General features: G+C 48.5%; 2 pseudogenes; one reads left to right on the top strand and one right to left on the bottom strand.

Annotated features, from left to right (window-relative positions):
• Positions 1 to 1,487: 1,487 nt before the first annotated feature.
• LOC123819338 lies at positions 1,488 to 4,522 on the bottom strand (annotated as a pseudogene).
• A 9,568-nt stretch (positions 4,523 to 14,090) lies between these two features.
• LOC123819333 lies at positions 14,091 to 17,513 on the top strand (annotated as a pseudogene).
• Positions 17,514 to 18,637: the final 1,124 nt, after the last annotated feature.

Below are 18,637 nucleotides of genomic sequence, written 5' to 3'. Positions count from 1 at the left end.
TTCTGGTGTCAGCACCAGAGGGGATGTTTTACAAATACAACAATAAAGATCAGGGTGTGTCTGAAAGGGAACCCACTGTGGGTATTGCTGGGATTGAACAATCCCTCTAATGAGGTACTTGGGGGAGAGTCAAGTGCAGGGGTTTTCTACAGGTGGTGGACACTGGGTATGCAAGTGACAAGGGACACTGCTGGTAACAGTGAGGAAATGACACCCCTAACCTAAGGGGGGTGAAGGAGAGCTGGAGCCCAGAAGGGCAGGTGGTAGAAGAGGTGTGACCTTTGTCTTAGTCTTGCAGCAGGTCAGAGATGACCTTGCAGGGACAGAGGCAGAACAAATACCCCGACCTCGCTTTCCTACCCCGAAGAGGCCTCCTGCTCAGACTTCCCACTGGCAGGAGCCCAGCACGACTCAGGGACCCAGAGAGCCCGCTGACGTGGACAGACAGGACAGGGGCCTTCAGGTCGGGGCCCCTCTCACTCAGCTCTGTTTTTGCTACATGTTCACAGCAGTGCAGTGTCTGCAGACCAGCTGTAAGCAGGACACACTTGGCAGGAGCCCCCCAGGTAAGTGCAGCCAACTGCAAAGAGGAAGCCGACGTGGCACTGACCAGTGAGCGCACAATGAGCACTGGCTCCGCCTCCCTTCCCAGAGAGTGAACTTAGGGTGTGAAACCCCCGTCTCCTTCATGGGCTGCAGATAAATAAATCTGCCCTGTGAGAGCCACTTCTCAGCTTTTTATTATTTTACTTATTTATTTTTAGAGAGAGAGGAATGGAGGGAGAAAGAGGGGGAGAGAAACATCAGTGTGAGAGAAGCACTTTGATCCGTGGCCTCTCATACACAACCCAACCAGGGATGGAACACACAACCTGGTCCTGTGCCCTGATCAGGAGTCACACTTGTGAGACAATAACCCCCCAACTGAGCCACGCCTGTGAGGGCCATCGTGTCTAGTCCTTGAACAAAACATGCCAAGTGGCACAATCCTGAGATCAGTGACAATGTGACCCATCTGGGTGTACCTCCTGGGGCACAGAGCTGGGGTGAGGGGGGCAAAGTGTGGATCTGCAGAGACAAAGGAAAAGAACTGGCACAGAGTGTATTTTAAAGTTACAGTCAGGGACACTTCATGTTAGGATGGTCCCTTAAGGAGAAAAGAGAGGAAAACAATATGAGGATATTTAGCACCTTCCAGACCTCTGTGGACCACAGGACCATCTTGCTGGAGAGGCCTGTTCTTCACTGCCCACGGGCTCAGACACATGGATGGAGAAAATGAGCACCTCCAGACGGGGCTGACATGTGGCACACACAGGCTTTTCATTTGATTTTCCTAAATCCAGTTTTTGAACTCTACACAGTGTGTTCTGGCCTGATTTTGCCCATTCAGTCACTTTGTACCTGCGTTGGCACTGTGGGGGTGGGGGAACCAGCTGGGAGGATGCTCTGGGGAGCTGTTGCTGCACAACAAACCAGCCCAAAGCTTAGTGGTTTGAAACAACAGCATTTATTTTTCTCATGAATCTACAAACTAGGCGTGATGTGGTGGGGATGGCCCATCTTTGCTGTCTGCAGCTTCCCCTGAGGCAGCTCTGCTGGCAGCTGGAGAGCCCACTACCCTGTGCCCACATCTGCACGGCTGGCAGGTGGTCCCACTGGCAGATGGAAGAGCACACAGGGGATGGGGCCAGGATTCCAGTCCTCTTCCTGGGGCCCTCTCAATGGGCAACGTGGGCTTCCTCACAGCACGTGGGCAATGTTCCGAGGGTGCCTACTACAGAGAGCAAGGCAGCACAGTCCCTGTCTAACTTCAGAAGTCAGACCCGCCACTACTCATGAAAGCAGTCACAGAGGTCATGGAATTTCAAGGCGGGCAACAGTCCCCATAACTCAGCAGAAGGTGCAACAGCTCAGACGTCAAGAAAAACTGGTGCGATAGAAGAAATCACTACAGCCAAGTTTGGAATATATATTCTGGCACATTGACAAATCATACTAAATTAAGAAGAAAAAACTGCATTATTTCCAAAGCTCAGACCACAAGGATGCAAGCAAACTCTTAATCCCAATTAAAAATCCCTGCAATTATACTTTTTTTCACCTTCTTCCTTTGTAGTTTTACTTTGTTTATCACATTTTTCCTTTAGGGATATCATTTGTTCATTCATTTCTTTCTCCTTTATTTCTCCCCGGGCATATAGCTCTTGTATCAGTTTTTCTTTTTCTGATCGCTCAGCATGAATTTTCTCCAAGGCCTCTTCCAGACGTTTTACCTTTTCCGCTGTGTCCTCATAGATGGGATCCGAAAAGTGAGTCCCTCCATTCTCCTGCACGATTGCCTCGATCAGCTCTACCAGCTCCTGCAGTTGAGCTTCCTTCTCAGCCTCGTCTGCACTTCTGTTGTTGAAGGCACAGTAGCGATTCCCAAACTCCTCAATAAGGGTTTTGAAGCGTTCATCTGCCTCTCCTACAAAGCTACTCACGTCCTGATCTTTGTCCAGTAGATCTTTGCAAGTGAACAAGATCATCATGTGCTTCATGGCGCGCTTCCCAAAGATAGCCTTGATCAATTTAATTGTGTTGTACTCTTCCTCTGTGGCTCGAGCAAGCTGTAAGACCAGGATGATGGCGTGAGGCCCAGGGCTGGAGTGGAGGACACACTTACTGATTTCGTCACAGGTGAAGATCAGTGTCTTCTTGGTGTCAAAGAGCCCTGGGGTGTCCACCACAACAAGGTTCCTCCCCCTTCCAGGCCCTCGATGCTTTCTGACAGCTCTTAGTAACAGACACTGGCACTACTTTCTAGAATCAAATATACTTTCCCCCAGGATGCTGTTTGCTGTTGCACTTTTTCCACTTCCAGTTCTTCCCACCAGAACGATCCGAAGAGTGTTGTCCTGAAGGCTGGCCATGCTGGTTCAAGAGGCTCTGGGTGCAGGTTCCCGCAAGACCCTGAGGAGGGGAAGGAGAGGGGAAGGGGTCAGCTTAGGTAAGTGAGGATCATTCCCAGCCCTCCCTTCCTCCCTGAAACTTTGTACTAGTCAGTTATTCATACTGATCCCAGTGACAACAGAGAGATAATACAGGTCAACTACTGGGGAAGAAACAACAGAGTTTCCCCACAGAAGAGCACCGGGGCCAGGCCCCTCCCAGGGGAGCGCACCTACACCTCACAGCTCTGCTCTCTCAGTGCTCCCTGAGCTGTCCCTGACCACACACAAAGGAAAGGAAAGTTTCGGTCCTTTCTGGGAATCAAGTATAATATTGATCCAAAAGGCTAACCAAGATTTCACCAACAGATAAAGCTGCAGATGTGTCCAATTTGGAAGTAGTAATACAAAAATACTTACTAAATTATTAAACAATAAAGAAAAGTATACACCATAACTAAGTGGGATTTATTTTCAGAAATACTAGGATTGTTCAATATAAAAAATTGATCATTACAACACATACCATTAATAGTTGAAGAAGAAAACTACCCAGATGCAGAAAAGACATTTGACCCAATTCAACACTGACTCATGTTTAAAGCATTTCATAACAATGCAATCCATAGATATTTGTCTAAAGTTAAAATAATAGTGTCTAAGGCTCATTTCCACAAAGAAAAAAGAAAATATTCAGCACTACCAAGAAAAAATATAAGGAGGGAGGACCAACTTTACCAGGAGTCAAACACAAAGTTTCTGTGATTACAGCCTCATGGGGTGGTGCACGAACAGAGAGAACAGGGAAACACAAGCAGAAAATTCAGAAATAGACCAAATTATTCATACTGTATCCATTTACATTCCATTTAATTACAGTGCTACCACAGATTAAACGAGGCCGCATCTCACATCGACGGGGAGAGAGGTGGGCAACAGAGCGACTCTGGGCTCACGGTGACCACACAGGAGCGAGGGAACTGCCTCCACTGCCTCACGCCACTCAGGTTCAGTTACGTTCCAGGTTTACACGGAAAAGCGAACCCACAGACATAAGAGAAACAACATGGACAGGTTCTTTGTAACCTGGGGGGCAGAGAAAATATTTCTAAGATTTGACACAGAGTAAGGAAAAGGACTAATAAATTTAATTACATAAATCTCACAGATAATGTGAGATAAGAAACACCAGAGACAAATTAAAGCAAAAATGTCAAACTATGGGAAAACCATTTTCCAACTTACATCAAGGGGGTGAAGTTCTCTATTTCACAAGGAACATCGAAAAGCACAGAAACAAAAGTTCAACATCTTGATAGAAAATGGAGCAAAAGATGGGAATAAACATTCAGAGAAAAAGAAATTTAAATGTGCCTTGAATATATCCCAAGATATTAACATACACTCATAATAGAGAAAAATAAATCAAACACAAAAAAGCAAAATAAGTAAATAAAATAATTTTGACTCACACCTCTATTTCCGATGTGAGATGCTCTTTGTCCCCTCCAGGTCTGACAGAACTGCAGATTGTGCTGACAATCAGTTGTAGGGGATGGGGGCAGCAGGTCCTCCCTGCACGGCTGGGGAGGAGGGAAGCACAGTCCAACCCCGCAGAGCAGAAGCCAGCAATACCTTGTAGAGTCCACGGGCACCTTCCCTTCTGCTACCAATCCCCCATTTCAGCTTTTATCCCTGAACTACGATGACCAAAATTACAGCAAAAATCATGCATAAAGCTATTTATTGCATCATGATTTACAACACCAAGAAACAAAAACCTATCAAATGGTCACCAGTAGATGACGGGTTGAATGAACTAAGGTGTGTCCACACTGGGAAGGACTGGCCGGCTGTGAAAAGGACTGAGAAGTGTCTCCCTGCACCAGAGCGGGGAGACCGCCAGGGTGTCTACCACCAGAGAAAGGAAATAATGTGGAGTTCGCCTACCATCTCTCCAGTAAGGGGGATGTGAACATCATCTATAAACTGTAACAGGTACACTATTCACATATATGAAAAGGCAACAGCAGGATAATCTGAAAACTAAACCGACACAGAAGTTCCTTGTGCGGGGATGGGAGAGACAGGGTGGGGGGACAGGGACAGGGGCTCGAAGTCGGGTGTCCTGGGTGCACATAGATTCCATAGGTTTGATCTTGAAACCAGGTAGGGAGTTTACCTAGTTATACACCAAAAAATTATACTTTAAAATACTAATGTCAAAAGCAAATAAAAAAAAATCTAATGGTATTTTGTGAGGTGGACAAACTGTGCAAGGAACTGGTCCAAGAGACTTGGAAATGCAGTCATTTCCTTGTTCATCTCCAGTAAGTTTTACATACAAAAAAGAAAACCCAAATCACCAAAAATGTAAAACATGAAAAAAAGGTCTCCCAATTGTTCTAAAAATATCCTCATTTTTAGTTGTGCGTGTGTGTGTGTGTAGTGTGAAGCCCATTGGAAAGGCACAGAGACAAATGAGCCCGGTGACAATGGGCCACCTCAGCGCCCAGCTCTGGCCTTCAGAGGCCATTTTCCACCACAGGTCAAGGCTCTGAGGAGAAAGCACCGAATCCAGGGCCGGGCCAGACACGTGTGTGTGGGGCCCACAGGCCCTCGTCAGCCAGAGAGCCCGGGTGTGCTCACCACTCACTAGCATCTCGTCACAGGCAGTGAGGGCCACTGCAGCAGAATCCAGTTGGACCTGGCTGGGATAGTTTGAGCATCAATAATAATTCCAGTGAATGGAAAAGCATCAAATACGTTGAAATCCAAGGGGTCATAGCAATGCCTTCTTAAATGTGTTCCCTCTCTCCCTCAGGCATCTGCTAGAAAGCATCTCACTGCTCTGCACGTCGACACACAAAGGGGGAAGAGTCAGGTGTTCATCTGTGTCTCTCACACACCTGCTCCTCGTGGCTGAGAGAGAGCTTGAGGGGAGCTTTCTTTTCACAGGATTATTCCCCCCAATACAAGAGGAAGGGATGACAACATTTGAGGGTCATCACTTGTGACCCTTCATGAGACTAAGGCCACCATTAGTGTCAGTTAATGTCACAGACAGACTGACAACCAGACGTCATGGGCCTTCTGACGGGAGTTCACTGCTGCACCTGTGAAGTGTTCCCACCGAAATCAGTCCACCTTGAACCTGACCAGGCCTCTCCTTAGACAGAAACTCACACGGACGCTGGAACGGGAGGAGCAGGTGAGCTGACACCTTTGATGGAACCCACAGAACACACACTGCCTGACTCTAGTGGACAGGAGACCCCTCCTTTGTCACCCAGAGAAATCTCCCAGAAAGCAACCAGGAAGATAGAAACCAACATATTACATTACATTTAAGAGATATGGAACAATTGTGATTTATGGGTCTTGTTTGGATCCTACTTCAAAGAACTTTTAAAATTATGAGAAAATCAGTAAAGTCTGAACGCAGGTGGTAACAGTTTTTAAAAAATTCTAGTTGCTGCCCTTGCTGGTGTGGCTCAGTGGATTGAGCACCTGCCCGGGAACCAAAGGGTCGCTGGTTTGATTCCCAGTCAGGGCACATGCCTAGGTGGTAGGCCAGGTCCCCACTAGGGCATGTGAGAGGCAACCACACATTGATGATTCTCTCCCTCTCTCTCCCTCCCCTCCCCTCTCTTTCTCTCCCTCCCTTCCCCTCTCGAAAAATAAATAAAATCTTTTAAAAAATGCACTTTCTTTTAAAAAAAATTGTAGTTGCTTTTTGAAGTCTGAGGATGGCAACATTTTTCAGTGGTTCCAGATATTCACTGGTAAACAGAAGCAACGTCTGACGCCTGCTTCCAAACGCTGTGGGGCGGGGAGGGACTGGCGAGTCTACGGGTGAAACCAGACTGGCATCTGAAGATGCCTGTTGAAGCTTGGTCCAGGTCGAAGTTCCCTTTACTCTTCCCTTTATCAGGAAACAGTCAAAACTTCCACAACTAAAAATTTGATCTGGGTGTAGGATCACCACTACTGAGTGCTCTATAGCAAGCACCCAGATAAATATTTTTGCATTATCTCATTTACTCCCCAAAAAGAGCTGGCAAGGGAAACTCATTTTATTATTTTGTCTTTTTTTTATCTTCATCCGAGGATATGGTCATTGATTTTAGAGAGAAAAGGGGGGGGGGACAGAGAGAAATGTCCATGTGAGAGAGAAACATTGATCTGTTGCATCCAGCCCACAGCCCACTTGGGGACTGAATCCACAACCTACGTATGTGCCCTGACCGGGGATCAAACCCATAACCTTTCTGGAGTATAGGAAGACACTGCAAACAACTGAGCCACCTGCCTGGGGACTGTTATGCTCACTTTTAAAATAAGGACATGATGTGGCTCAAAAATGCTGAGACACTTGCTCAAGGTCACGGTGCTCACGGGTAATGGGCAGTGCATGGGTCCATTTGAAAGTCCCTCTGACTCCCACTTTCCCCTGACCAGGGCCCACAGTGGGGAGTGAGCCCTGACTCCCTCTTGGCCCCAGCTCTAAAATCTCACTGTCCAAGCTGGACAGGGAGCGGGCAGGGACAGGCATCCCCTCTCTCCCAGAACCCAGAACTGAAGGAACGCCAGCCTGAGGGGGAAGTGGGGGTTCTCTGCACTGCTCCAACACGAGAGCCCTCCTGCACTCTCCCAGGATTCTCCTCACCGCCCATGTCACACGATGGGGCCCCAGCTTCTCTCTGCCGAGTGATGGACCCTGTGTCCTAGATTCCTCTGCTGCCAGGGATGAGGGGCACCCCTGGAGTGTCACCACACGGCCTGAGATCCTGATCTTGGCAGTAAAAAAGGCACTTGGACAGCCTGGTCTCTACATGGCCGTCAGCCCTGACCACCTGCCCTGGGGACACCAGTTTCCCATCAAGGGACAAGGAAGCCTCAGGAGCAGCATCAGTGTCTGCTGCACCAGCAAACGCAGGAAGCGCCCCTGTCAGCACACTCGTGTCCTGTCAATATGAGACGCAGGACATTGTGCCAATACACAGCCCCTACTGTCCTCCCCTTCCTACCTCCCACCACTACCCTGTGTCAGCACACTTGTCCCACTGTGAGGCTGGCACAGCACCTGGTGCCTCCTCAGACTAGAACCACCCCCTGCACCTGCCCTGGCCCCACTGCCCTCCCAGCCCTATGGCTCACCTGGGTCTCAGTCAGGCTCACCTTCCCTTCAACCCGCTGAGGAGTTCCTGGGTTTTCCCCAATGAAGCTCTTTCAGCTGCTGCTTGTGCTTTAACTTTGAGGAGAGAGTTCACACTTTTAAAGGCTCTGACCCAGGAAGCTGAGATTAGGTGGAGCCACTGGAGGACCTGTTTGCATTTAAAGAGGCAGAAACACTGACCCATAATTAGGTGGTGGTACAGTTTTGCCAAATTCCAAACTTGGGTCGATGTGCCCACTCCTGCACCAAAATTTCCAAAGCTATGTTCAGGATGTTAGATGTTGGCAGTGGATCCCAAAGGCCCTTATTAAATGACCCAAGTCTTGCCCAGAAAGCTGAGTACAGCATCTGGTCATCTTTGCTGTGCTGTGGGCAAAGTACGGGTGATTCTGGAAAAGGAAGTTGGACACTTGACTTGAGGTGCCCTTGGGTGCTGGTGTTGATTGTGTGATGTGGGCATTGAGCCCAGTCTTTCAGGAGGGCCTCAGTTCCTCACTCAAAAATTACAGGACTCAGGTGCAGAGCCTAGGGGGTCTACACCACTGGGAGCCACGGGGAAGAGAGGAAGGGGGTTTGGGGAAAAGTCCCTGTGACCACACAGCCCGTCTGGTGCTTTCATATGGTCCTTGCCACCTTGTGAGTGCACAGGACCTGACAGGTACAGATGCTCCCAGGGAGCAGACGCAATTTCCCTCCCAACCTTTCTGCCTCCCCCACCCCAGGCCCAGATGGAAGCACCTGTGTGAGATTTACCCAGCAGATGGATGCCAAAAGTTCTGGAACCAGGTTCCAGTGAGAAGAGGTCTGTCAAAGCTCTCACGGTGGACACGATGTTTCAGTCATCTGCTGTATCACCATAACAACATTTCTTCTTATTGTTTATTTTGGCTCAACAGATTGAAATTTTATCCATCAACTCTTAAGCTTTTGGGTAGGTACTAAGAAGACCACATGTGGCAGGAAGTAGAGGACAATAGGGTGGCTGTGCAAGGAGGGAAGCAGCAAGATTTGGAAATGAGGGTGTTCATGACATGCCATTGGTCCAGAGCATTGGAGCAATTATTGGTGCTAATGACTCAGGTCACCATGAAGATCCCGGGGATCAGTTTCCTGCTTTCCAACAGTGACACAGAGCAAGACCAGCTTTGAAATTCAGAAGTGTCTGGCTCACACACAGCAAATGCCACACCCACTGTTTAAACATCAGAAGATTTCAGGATGCCATTGACAGAGCACTGACCCACGTGAGGGGCCCTTCTCAGCACAGGGCCCTGAGCAGCCCCACAGGTCACTGCCCAGGGGGGCTGACCCTGACCCTGCTGCATGGGTGTGACTCAGCAGCATAGCCAGGACCTCATCTCCTGCTCAAACTGTCCCCCCCGCATGGCCCAGTCTCAGGTCACTCTCCACAGTCCTTGAGTGAACCCTGTCCTGCCAGAAAGTGCCTTGTATGTTTTCCTGGTGAACTCCTTGCTTCTGCAGGTATGACACTCAGGTGCACTGTTCAGTTCCCCAAAGAGAAGAGGGAAGAGGTTGAGAGAAGTGACAGATGCCACGGTGATAGGATACAGGTCTTAGATGGAAACAGCATTGAGGCCATTGGTTGCAGAGGAGCCCTTACAACACGGCAATCCCACCATAACCCTGACACAGAGGAGACAGGGTCTAGGAGACTGGGACAGAAGGAGGGTCATCTCACCTCTCTCCTCACTGTTCATGTGGCCAGGCACTTCATCACGAGGGGCTCCTGTCCACTTCCAGCTCTGCCGTAAGCCACCTGTCCCCCTGCTGCTGATCCCCACCTGCGACTTTTAAAGCTGCTGTCCCTGCTACCCAGATGCTGCTCCTTCCACACCCTCAGAAGCAAGGACATGAATTTTGTAGAAAGTCACAGCTTCCTTCTGTACAGTTGCCTTTATTCTTTTCCCCTTTTTATTATTTACATCATATGCACACACAAGTAGATGTATATGAATTTTTCAAAGGTTGGGTTATGAAAAAAAATTTCTTCATGTTTTATCAGTATCTACCTTGTGGAACTCAGGACATTTTCCGCTGCTGTGATCTAGATGAATTCAAAGCTCAAACCTATTACAGCAGTATGGAAACAACAACAGGAGGTGAAAGGAATGGCCTCTCACATTGTCCTGACTACTCCATGAATGAACAGTCAGCCTTGGTGTGTCAGTTCCATACTGCTGCCACAACAAAGTACTGATAACCTAGTGGCCCAGGACAAAGTGAATACATTCTCTTACAGCTTTGGAGGGCAGGAGCCTCAAATCAGTCTCACAGAGATAAAATGAGGGTGTCATCGGGGCTGGTCTCTCTGGAGGCTCCAGGGGAGAATCCCTCTCACCTCTCCCCCTTCTAACAGCTGCCAGAGTTCCTTGACTTGTGACCGCACCACTCCAGTCTGGGCTGCCATCATCACATGGCTTCTTCCTCCTTACATCGTCCTGCCTCCTCCTCTGAGGGCCTTTGTGATTCCATGTTGGACCCACTCAGAGAGCCCAGGACAATTTCCCTGTCACCCCATCATGAATGATCCTCATCTGCAAATGAGGTGACATTCACATTTAGCAATGAGGTGACATTCACGGCCTCTGAGGACAGAACACGGCTTTCTGCAGGGAGCAGAAGTTAACCTCTCTTAGCTCCCATTCCTGATGGTAAAATGAGGAATGTACGACAGAGCACGCTGACAGCCATTTGAAGTAGTGGTAGAGTTGACTGGATGTTGGGGTGGATGGATTGAACCAAAAATAAAAAATAAGCAAAAAACTCATGGACACAAACAGTGTGGTGATTCCCAGGGAAGGGGGGAGGGGCATGTGGAGGCAGGTGTAGGGGGGATAAAGGGTGATGGATGGAGACCTGACTCGGGGTGGTGATCACACAATACAGGGTACAGACAATATGTTGTAGAATTGTGTACCTGATCACTGTGTCATTGTGGTTCCCCGTGCCACACACAATAAAGTCAATAAAGGGGACGGAAAAAATAACAAAATGTAGAACATGGAGCTTTTCCTTCATTAGGTGGCATTGGTTCCAGGAAGTGGGTGCTGCTGTAAACAATACCTCCCGTGTGGCGGTGGCTGTGGACTTGGGGATGAACAGGCACTGGGGGAACTCCAGGGCACATGGGAGCAGAAGTGGAGGTGGCCTTGGAGGGACTGTGCTAAGAATTTGAATGTTAAAGGCGAGTCCTCAGATCAAAGTGAGGACCCTGTCATTGGACCCCTGAGGAAAGGGAGAGGTGATCCATAGTGGGGGAGAGTCAAGGAGTCATGGCTGCTGCTGGGTGGAAGGAAGGGCTTGTAAGTGATGGACTGGAGTGTTCAGCTGAGGGGTGTCTGAGCCCAGTTGGGGGTGCAACCTGGTTTCTCCTTGTCAGAGGCAGAACACAAGAGGTCCCATGGAGGCAGCCTCCAGCCAAGGACATCCCAGGACTGCCAGCTGCCACGGGAGGCTGAGAGCCAGGCAGGAAGGACCCTCTGCAGAGCCTTCACAGCAAACGGGGCTAGGCTCCCCTTTAGATGATGGACTCCTAGGGCTCTGGGACCAGACGTTTCTGTGGCTTTCAGCAACACAGTGTGTAGGATGGTGTTTCAGCTGCCTTCAGAATCTTGTACACCACCTTCCTCCTTTCCTCCCCATCTCTCCTGCCTCCTCGTGTTCCATCCTCGGCACAACCAGGGAACCCCTCTCTGTGTGCGTGTGCGGTGACTGCAGGGCAGCCCTCCCAGTGGCACCCACATGCATGGCACAAGAGCACACCAGGACCCGGGCACCAGGAACTTTTGGCTTTCTCGGAAAGGCCATGAACTCTGCCTGACCCTGTGCTCTGGCAAGTCTCCCACCGAGAGGCTCTGGACAACATCCTCTTTACTGTTTCGCTTTCTGACCTCAAGCCCCTACAACCAAGTTTGTGGATGTCCTCAGTTTATACAACATGAAAACAAAACCAAAAACAGTTTTGTTTTGAGAGAGACAGAGGAAGTGAAGGGCTCTGAACCCTCCAGTGGACAGGCCACCAGCCAGGCTGCTGTGGGTTGAGCAGGTCCTGAGACCTACTCTGCGTGACAGCAGCTCCAGGCCCACCGGCTGGAAGGAGGAGTCGGACAAAATCCCGAAGACACGGACCACAGCGGGGTGCTCACCAGGGGGTAGGGGGGGAGTGTAAAGGGTAAAGGGAGTCAAATGTGTGGTGACAGAAGGAGAGCTGACTGTGGGTGGCGGGCACACAGTGCAATACACAGATGATGTGTCAGGGAATCGTACACTGGAAATCTGTACAATATTATTAACCAATACCACCCCAATAAATTTAATTTTATAAAAAGAATAAAGAGTTTTATCTAAAACATACAGGAGGGCACTATCCCTTACAAAACAAGACAACATGAGCTTTCATGCATTGAAACACACAGGAGACTCCAGCCTTGGCTTACAGCACGGGATGACCAATGTGTCCCCTTCCCTTAGCCCAGTGACACTTGTTTTGTTCCCTGGGCTTCAGAGCCACCTGTCCTATGAGCACATCAGCACGGGTGTCTGCCATTAACCCGTGAACTGCAGTCAGGAGGGGTGAGTGGCTCTGACCAGCCACTCTCAGGATCTGAGGCTTTGGGCACAGCCACTCCCCTCTGAGCCCAGGTGTCTTTACAGATGGAAGACAGAGGGTGTCGGATCACTAAGTCCCATGCCTCCCAGGGAGTGACATCACACGACACTGTCTGCTCCCTGCCCCATCAGGACAAGGGCCCAGACCCTCCCAGGGGTAGGAGTCCTGAGCCCTGGCTCCACACCCTCACTTCTTCTCAGATGGCGGTTGGTTGTAGTGATAAACCTGAGACAAGAAACAGGGTCCTCCAAGGATCCCACGTGCAGGGACCAGTCCTGGGACTCTTGCCCTCAGGACTCTGGTGTGAGGGAGCGGTATTACTATGGGCCCCTTTTCCCATGCTTTGAGTCTCCAGGGTCACCAGACTTTGTAACACAATGTCTCCTTGGAAACACAAGGAGACACCAGCACATCTCCGATTCTCTGCAGGTCCAACGTATGCAGCAGGTTGAAAGCCAAGGACCTAGATGAGGATGGCAATCTGGAGGACAATGGCAGCTGTCCCCAAGGCCCCTACTTCGCAATACTTCATTCAACACTACCAAAGCACAACTAGAAGGCGAGGCCAAGCAACACCAAATCCAAATATATCAGACATACACATGTATCTAGAAAATAGAGAAAATTCATACAAAATAATAACATAATGACAATAATATTAAAACAAATACAACCCAATAATAAAACGGGCAAAAGACGTTAATGAAAAGAAGAATCACAAATGACCAACAAGCACATAAGTAAATGCTCAATGAGACCAGACTTCGGGGACATGCACTGTGAATCCCTAACAAGCTCCCACTGGAGGCCTGTCAGCCAGACTGAAGATGCAGACACTGCCTGTGCCGAGTGCTGCGGGGCTCATGTCCGAGATAGTGACCCGGCAGGGAAATGCATTTGGGGAATCAACAGGGTCTCTTCCAGTGAGGCAGACAAACCAACTCTCCCACCACTAGGGATTTTCTCAAGAGAAATAACAAACACAGACGTGTGTGTGAATGCCTCCTTATTAAAATATTTATAATGGCCCACACCAGAAACACCAAAACATTCCTCACTGGTGAATGAATAAACAAATTCTGGCATATTCAAACTGTTGAGGGTTAAACTCTTCCCCCAAAAAGGTATGTTGAAGCTTTAACACCTGAACTTTCAGCATGTGTTCTTTCCTCCCTTTTACTAAAAGTACTGGGGTGTCAGATGTGCCCTCATTTGAAAATAGGCCCTTTGGAATAGTAAGTAGTTAAGATGAGGTCGTACTGGAGCTGGCTGGTCCCTTATCTGATATGACCGGTGTCCCACGAGAAGATGAGAATGTCACGTGACAACGGAGGCAGAGACCTGAGTGATGGGTGTGGAGTCAGTGAGCCCCGAGGGTTCCCGGCAACACCAGGAGCCACAACAAATAAAGAAGCTGAGAACAGATTGTCTCCCAGCGCCACAGTGAGAGCTTGGGCCTGGGGACACCTCGGTTCAGGACTTGGTGCCTCCAGAACGGTCAGACAATAGGGTTCTATCAATTTAAGTCACCCAGCTCATGGTTTATTGTTACAGCAGCCCTAGGAATCTGACACCCACAGTGTGGAATCTAGTCAGCAATGACAAAGAACAAAAACTACACATGCCACAGCATGGGTGAACCTTAAAAGAAATGCTAAGTGAAAGGCATCAACTATGAGTGACCATGTCTTCTAGATTACAGTACTTTAAAATTCTAGGAAAGGCAAAACTATAGACACAGAAAGTGTTTTTCACAGAAATAGAACAAAAAAATCCTAACCCTGGTATGGAACCACAAATGCCCCCACATAGCCAAAGCAATCTGGAGAAAGAACAGAGCTGGAGGGATCATGACCCCTGATTTCAAGCTGTATTACAAAACTATGATAACTAAAGCAGTGTGGCATTGGCATAGAAACAGATACACAGATCATTGGGAGAAAAGATCCCAGAAATAAACCCACTCACATATGTTTAATTCATTAACAACAAAAAAGCCAAGAACATACCATGGGAAAACAACAGACTCTTATACCACAAACAAAAATTGACTGGAAATGGAGTAAGACTTGAAGAACATGAGACCTGAGTCTGAAACCCTTAGAAGAAAACTTGGGCTATAAGCTCCTAGGCCCAGGTTTGGTGACGATTTTTTGAATCTGACACCAAAAGCAAAAGCAAATAAACAAGTGGGACCGCATCTAACTACAAAGCTTCTGCAGAGCAAAAGAAACCATCAATAAAATGAGAAGACGACCATCTGATGGGAGAAGACACTTACAAAATCACAGAGCTGATCAGAGGCTAATATCCCAACTATGCAAAGAGCTCACAGGACTCATTTCCAAAAAAATTCGATCTGAGTTTGCGAACCGCTAGAAGCAGCGGCAGTCCGGTTGGGCCAGCAGAGGTTTCCCTGGTTTCGCTCCCCAGCAGCCAGATGGGGAATCCTCCCTGCAGCCGCTCCTCAGCAGCCACTGCTTCGCCAGAGAAAAGGCGGGAAACCAGCCCGGTGTCCCCGCCCACGCCAGCCGCACGCGCCTCTCCAGACGCAGCAGTGCCAGTCTCTGGGCCTCTCTCAACCGCGGTAAAGCCCTGGCCCGGGGCCTCAGTGGTGCTCCTGGTGTCCCTCACCCAGCCCCGAAGATCCCAGGCGGCTGAAGGAAGAGTCAGAAGAACCAGAGACTTTCGGCCAATTAACTTTACTCCGATAACAGCCTGAATGTAACAGAGGAACCAACGTCTAATAACAAGATGGAAACTCGCAGCATCCAGACCAGGCCCCCAGACGCCAAACACGTGAACTGGAGAGCGGTGCCCAGTCGCAGCTGCCTCTGCACCGAGGTCCCAGGCGGTGCTCTGCCGCAGGGCTGCAAGGGCGGTTTTGCAGTCCTTCCCGAGTTTGCTGAGGAGCAGCTGCAGGTCGGCCATGTCCTCATCTGCTTCCCCAAGAACCGAGGTGACCGAGCCGCTCTGCTCCGTCCCTTCAGCCTTGTGGGCTTCCAGGTGCGAGACCGGGCGTCCCCTTGTCCCCAGGAGACCGGACACTTGCTTCGTGGTTCTCTCTCACGTCAATGTTTCTATCCGCCCCTTCCTCTCTCCTTCCCTTTCTGTCTGAAAGCAATGAAAATATGTTCTCGGCTGAGGATTTAAAACAATTAAAGGAAGAAGTACCATATGATCCAGTGATCCCACCACTGGATCCTTAGCTGCAGAAAACAAAAACATGAACTAGGAAAGATGCCTGCACTTCCGTGTTCATTGCGGCCTTATTTATAATGGCCAAGACGTGGAAACCACCTTCGTGTCCATGCAGGAGGAATGGGTAAAGAAACTCTGATATATGCGGAACCGTGTTCAGCCATCAAAAAAAAAAAGTCTTGCCATTTGCAACAACAAGGATGGACCTCAAGGGCAACTTCTGAGAAAACGGCAGGACAGAGAAATACAAACTTTGTGTGATCTCTGATATGTGGAATCTAAAACAAACAAACACACAAAAGAGACAGCCTCATAAGTTCAAGGAATGGACTGCTGGTCCTGAGTGTGGGTAGAAAGAAAAGGCTGAAGGGGATCAAAAGATAAAAATTGAAATAAATTAAAACATAAAATAAAGTGAATACACAGCACAACATGTATACATATATGCACAGTAATGGGAAATATGAAAACTTGTTAAACATATGTCTACAAAATAGACCATTAAATCTGTGAAAGAAAGTACTGAGTTTTATGTAAATTAAAATACGAGAGGGCTGGGAAGGGGCAGGTGTCCCGGCACCACTGGCTGTACTCGGCTGTGGTGGCCTGACTGTAAGGAAGGCAGCAAGCTGTCACACAGGCTCGCGTTCGCTGCCCTTTTACAATGTGAATTTGTGTCTGTTCCTGTCTACACATGGGGTCTTTCTTTTGCACCTATTTTACTTATGCCTCACCAAGGGATATATTTATTGATTTTAGAGAGAGAGGAAGGGGGGAGAGAGAGAAACCACAATGTGAGAGAGAAACGTCCATCACTCACCACCCTCAACCCTCTGGTGGTTGAGCTGCAGCTCCGACCGGCTGAGCTACTAACCCAGCTATTTCTGCACCTCTTCCAGCTCAGAACCTCAAAGGCTTTGCAGTTGTGGTCTCAACAATTTTCGATCTCATAAACATTTCCTGTTTTTTCACAATTTGACACTTTTGATATAGGTCTCATCTTCTCGTGCATATAAATATGTCTGCACCACTGTGCTGGAAATTACTTGGTGAAGACACCACACAGCTATCTTCACACCCATCACACCCCTGTCCCAGGAAGCCTGAGGTCAACCACCGCTGTCGGCCCATCTCTCAGGGTCTTCTCCCAGACTTAGGAGTCTGAGTCTTAAGGATGAGAGGTCTCAACCCATCTCTGGAAGGCAGACAGAGATAAGGATGAACTGGAGTGACCATCCAGTCAGCCCCTCCCAGAGAGGCTGAGGTTGAGGTGACCACAGGGGTGAACCTGAGCACCCCAGTGAGGTCGGCTCTGGAAATGTCGCTGCAGTGCTTTGAGGAGCCTGGGCTGATGGTGGGAGTGAGGCGAAGGTGGGAAATGAGACAGCAGGTCCCCGGCCCCTCTCCTCCCCCTCAGTCAGATCCCCGCACATGTAGAGGGTCCTCCCTAAAGCTGAGACCTGCTCCAAAGGATCACCTATGCTTTCTGGCCCATCAGCCTATCCTGCTCTGTCCCGTCGAGCACAGCCTGCAGGCCGACCCCATCCTGATGCCAAGTTTACCTCTCTGAGGATTTGTTCTCAAACAGGAAAAGGCAGTCAGGGTGAGCAGACACCTGAAAGAAACATGGAGGAGACATGGACCACAGAAAACATATCCCAACAGGAGCCATTAATTTAAGAAACAGAAACAAACTCTGGGGGAAATACTAAGCAAACAAGTAAACAATAAACTTCCCTTTCAGGTATCTAGGTTATTAATTGTCCCACTGAAGTCAACTAAAAATAATGAAAACTATTACATATGCTTTCTTTTTAAAGTACATTTTATTGATTATGCAATTACAGTTGTGCTGTTCTTTTTTTTTTTGCCTTTATCCCCCCCTTCCTGGTGCCCCCATCCCCCCAGCATTACCCCCGCTTAATTCATGTGCATGAGTCAGATATGTAAGTTCTTTGGCTTCTCCACTTCCTATACCATGCTTGGCCTCCCCCTGGCTATTTTTTAAAGATTTTATTTATTTTCAGAAAGTGGAGACATGGGGAAAAAGACTGTGAGAGAAACATCGCTCTCTAGCGCACACACCAGCTGGGGACCTGGCCCGCAACCTAGTCACGTGACCTGACCAGGAATCAATGGCCACCTTTTGGTTCACAGGCCAGTGCTTAATCCACTGAGCTACACCAACTGGGGCTCCCCCTGTCCATTTTGTACCTACCAATCATGCTTCCTATTCCCTGTACCTTTCTCCCCATTCTCTCCTGTTTCCTTTCCCACTGATAACCCTCCATGTGATCCCCATTTCTTTGATACTATTCCTTTTCTAGTTGTTTGCTTAGTTTGTTTTTGTTTTCATTTCTTTAGGTTCAGTTGTTGATAGTTGTGAGTTTCTTGTCATCTATTGTTCACAGTTTTGATCTTCTTTTTCTTAAATAGATTCCTTTAACATTTCACATAATAAAGGCTTGGTGATGATGAACTCCTTGAACTTCACCTTATCTGGGAAGCACTTTATCTGCCCTTCCATTCTAAATGATAGCTTTGCTGGATAGAGCAATCTTAGATGTAGGTCCTCGCCTTTCATGACTTTGAATACTTCTTTGCAGCCCCTTCTTGCCTGCAAGGTTTCTTTTGAGAAATCAGCTGATGGTCTTATGAGAACTCCTTTGTAGATAACTGTCTCCTTTTCTCTTG

The sequence above is a fragment of the Phyllostomus hastatus genome, unplaced genomic scaffold (genome assembly GCF_019186645.2).
Source record: "Phyllostomus hastatus isolate PE091 unplaced genomic scaffold, TTU_PhHast_1.1 phas_contig_305, whole genome shotgun sequence".
Lineage (NCBI taxonomy): Eukaryota > Metazoa > Chordata > Mammalia > Chiroptera > Phyllostomidae > Phyllostomus > Phyllostomus hastatus.
The sequence above is the reverse complement of the archived record's forward strand: the minus strand, read 5'-3'. Positions and strand labels throughout refer to the sequence as shown.